Here is a 4503-nt window from a genome sequence, read left to right on the forward strand (position 1 = left end):
TGTACATTTTGGTTTGTCTTCCATAGTGGGGCCATGCACAGTTTTTTCTAAAATGTTCATTACTACTAAATATTGATTTGCAAGGTTGTGATGGTGCTAAATTTGATTTGCGAGGTTATGGTATTACTGATTTTTTATTTGCAAAGTTAAAATTATTTCCAGGTACTTGATACACGCTGCAACCAAAGCATAGCAAGTTTGCATGATTAAAGAGACATGACAGGTTAGTAGATTGAAAGTGCAGTGCACTCAACAACATGAAATAGAATGAAAATATGGTAGCACTAGATTCTCTAAACGTTCTCCAGAGCTAACATCATCTGATCACACTTGTAATCGCTAGTGGGTACAAACTCTCACTGATCAACAAAATAAGCAAGAACGACGCATGTCTTCGGACTGAACAAATATCATCATCACACAACAATAATTTTTGTGAATTACACACGCACACACAAAGAGAACAACAACAGGGCTCGGTTTGGTGAAGAAGAACAGCAGGGGAGGAAGAGAGAAGGAGCAAAAGCATGCATACACACTAACATTGGGATGCATTTCATATATGCATGTGCGTGCAAGACCCATGAACTGGAGACATGCAAGCTGCATCGTGCACTCAGAGAAGGCAAAAAATCGACTGACGAAGGAACAGAGTCAGTCGACCTCGTCTCACAAAGCACCTTAAATCAACGACCACAAATTTGACTGACCAGAAATAAAAAAACTCAGTCGCCTGACATGTAGCTAACGCCATTATTTGTAGATACCGTTTCTAATTCATCTTCAAGCTTTCTGGCAACGCCAGTCTTTTTTCTTTCATATCCACAGAGGTCTGAATCGCGAGAGCAAAAAGTCCATAGTACCATGCATCTAGAATCTTAAAATTTGACAAGATCCCTCCCAGAGTCCCAGAGGTCTAATCAAAGTGAACTCAGAACCTTCTGACTCATCTGCTCACGGCAATTTCAGTAGTGGGCAAGGCCCCTGCTGAGCAGCGTTGGCCAAAATCTGCAAAGGAACAATTCTTTTGCAAGACCATAAATATCGCATGCACACCAGTACCTAGGATTGATGATGAGGTGTTGAACATGTCCAGGAGTTAATTCAACAGCGATTCATCAATATATACACTTGTGCTGCCCCCCTTGAGTTAATACTAACAATCTGGCCATGTTGATGAGCAAGCACCTTCACTTGGATCCACCAGACATCAAATCCCTGTGCAGTGTTCATGGGCATCTCGGCTCGGATCACTGCACGCGTACACCTTGTCTTGTCTGTACTGTGCACTGCTCGCCCCATGTGTGCACCCTGAATCCCTGACCCGGCCCTGCATCTTCTTCTATACCTCATGTTATTCAGATGATGAAACAAACAGGTGAAATCCACGCAGTAAAAAACAACACCATTCATTTCCCCTTCGTCTTCTTCTTAAAGGAAGAAACATGAACACTCAAAGACCTTAAAAACTCCTGCATGCAGCAGCAATAGCAACAGCACGTTCTGTTCTGAACCACGCTCCATCAATGTTGACGATGTGCTGCACTGTCTACAACTCTGCGCGGTGGAAGTCGATCTCGCTCCCACTGTACATGCTGCGGGCTTTGTTTCATTTTTCTTTTAAGGGGGCTATATAATAGAGAAGAAAAGAAAAGGATTTGTTTTCGTAAACGCGCCACCCGGCCTCTCCGGTCTTCACGTGTTCTACGGTCTGCTTCATAATCGCGTTTTCATTTGTATGTAGTATAAAAAAAGGCGAGCGACGCGTGCAAGCAGCGGGCTCAACGCATGCATGCGGAGTCAATCAAGGTACGACGCCTTTTGATCAACGCATGCAATGCGGAGTCAATCAAGGTAAGACGCCTTCCTGCTTCGGCCTGCACGAGCAAAACAAATCCGCATCGATCGACCTCCTCGGTTGCCATGGTGATGGATGACCACCAACTCCGGCTACTCCAGATCCCTCCGCCTATCCACCCCGAGGATCCGGATTCTCCTCTCCCGGAGACCATCCTCATCGACTCGTTCGGCTACCTCAGCGACCGCACCAACGCCACCACCGTGAGTGGCCGCAGGAGCAGGACCAAGAAGAAGGGCAAGCGCATCCTGGTCACCTTCTGGCCGGCTGCCCCGCCGCGCGTCTCCTGCTTCACCGTCCATTGCCCAGATCTGAAGCCCGATGCATTCGCTGACATGCCCAAGATCTCCTATACGGAGGATGGCCTCGTCCTGCTCAGCATCACCATCTGCCCCGTGCGCCAGCACATGTACACCGAGAACATCCGCTACTTCGTCTACCAGGCCGGCACCAAGAAGACGCCACCGTCGGTCAAGCTCGTCCACTCTCCCCCTACTTCAGGATCCACGACCAAGAGGTTGCCTTACTGCACTGCCACGACCAAGAGATGTTCTTCATCGCCGTGCTCCGCAGGGCCTTCATTGATCGGGAGTACACCGATGGGCACTTTAATCTCCACCTCAACAACTCCAAGACAAAGGCATGGAGCATCAAGTTGATGCATCTTGATTCTCCCAAGGATTTTGAGTTCCACTCTCCGAACAAGGGGATCACCATTGGAGGGGAGCTTGGTTCAGTGGGTTGGGTCGACCTCAGGCGGGGCATTCTCATCTGTGACCTTCTCCTCGTTGACAGCAACCAAAGTCTTTGCTACATCCCACTACCTTCGCCACTGTCGCCCGATCCACTCAGGGCTTATCCGTTGTATGTTCGGACCATCGGTTTTCTCCAAGGTTACATCAAGTATTTTGAGATGCACAATAACGTCAGACCGGGCTCAGACACCGGAAGCTCCCCGATATCTGAAGGTTGGATTGCTGCAAAAAAAAAGATAAAACTTTCAAGCATTGGTTCTACTTCTGGTACCAGCAACTGTGAGGAGGACTGCATGTTAGTAGTAATCTTGACATGCATAAACTGTTAGCTGCATGCAGGAGCGTGGATCACGGAATTAGTTGGCTTGGTGAGTCCAAGTTTGTTACCTAGTTGGGCTCGGTATTAGAGGATAAGCACTACGATGGAGTAGTGGCCGGGTCGTGCGTCTGTGCATGGTTCGTGGCTGGTGTGGCTGGCCGTTGAGTGCGTGCGTGGTGGCCGTGAGTGCCGCAGGAAGCAGTTGCTAGGCGCCGTGGGTATAAAAAGCCATGTAATCACTTCGTCCTGGGTGTAGCTCCCAGCCGTGATGTAGCCTGTGTGCTGAATATAAAGGAGGCGTTTGGGCGCCGGGGCGTTCTTCGCCGGGAAAAAAATGTGCTCCTTCTTCCACCTTCGTCCGGCGTGAGAGAGAAAGTGGCAACAACAAATGTTAGACTATGGATAAAAATTGAAATTCACTCTATAGTTCAAGATTATAAGATTTATATTTTTAGATTCACCATTAGATTCACCATTAGATTCACCATTAGAATCATACTTGGGACAAATCTAGAATTTGAAACACAGAAGAGTTGGCTCCTCTGCAGTTAAGTGGTTACTGTAGCATGTACGATCGGCCGTCCATTGCAATCCAACTGCTCTCCTTTCTTCCCCTTAATTATACTTCCATTCTTCAAAAAAAAAGGCTCACCGAAAAAAAAATATAGACTGCCGTCCAAGGCCATGCTCGCGTGTCGCTGCCTCTCCCGCTGGTCAAGGACAGAGGCTCGCGGCCAGATCCGGGGAGAAGGACGGCGAGTGTAGAAGTGCATGCTCTAGCCAATGCAACCAAAAGACCGATCTGATCGAAGAGACTAGGCAGCACATTATATGTCAACACTCCCTCTCATGTGTGGCTCTCTCAGGCCTAAACGTGGACCGAAAGTGGGCTGCAATATAATTGCGCCAGCCGTGTCTTGAACTCAAGACCTCTTGGCTCTGATACCATGTAGAAGTGCATGCTCTAGCCAATGCAACCAAAAGACCGATCTGATGGAAGAGACTAGGCAGCACATTATACGTCAACAGCGAGCTCCTCTAGCAGGAGGGCGATGGCATACTCCAAGAGCATGACGACGACAAGATGGAGGCTCCTTCGGGCGGCCTCAACAAAGAGGAGGGTGGCCGCTGGATGAGGGGAAGAGCACTCCGGACTGCCGAAGTCGCCGCAGTCTCCTCTGACACACAACCGGTGCCCCCATGATCTTTTGGTTGCGGGAGGACGGAGTCAGCACGACAGGTGGACCTCCCTGCCCGCCTGCCCGGCCAAAGTCCACAAGTTGCAGCTCATGGATCCAAACCAAGAAACGTCCTGCCAGCTATTACTTAGAACTTCTTTCTCCTTTCTTCATTCTCCTATCACAGAAGCTACAATGTATGGTTGTTTGATGATCTGTTAATTCTTCTTGGCAATATGGTTCGTCAATAGCCAGTTGTGGTACATGCATGTGGGTTGAGTTTAATTTCAGTCATGGTCGTCTTAGTGGTCACTTATTTTGTCGGTCTTTGTCCATGGAGTATAATTTCTATTCGAAAAGTTTCAGAATTAGGAGGAACTTGGCAGCCATGCC

Source organism: Triticum aestivum, chromosome 6D, assembly GCF_018294505.1.
Source record: "Triticum aestivum cultivar Chinese Spring chromosome 6D, IWGSC CS RefSeq v2.1, whole genome shotgun sequence".
In the NCBI taxonomy this organism is placed as follows: Eukaryota; Viridiplantae; Streptophyta; class Magnoliopsida; order Poales; family Poaceae; genus Triticum; species Triticum aestivum.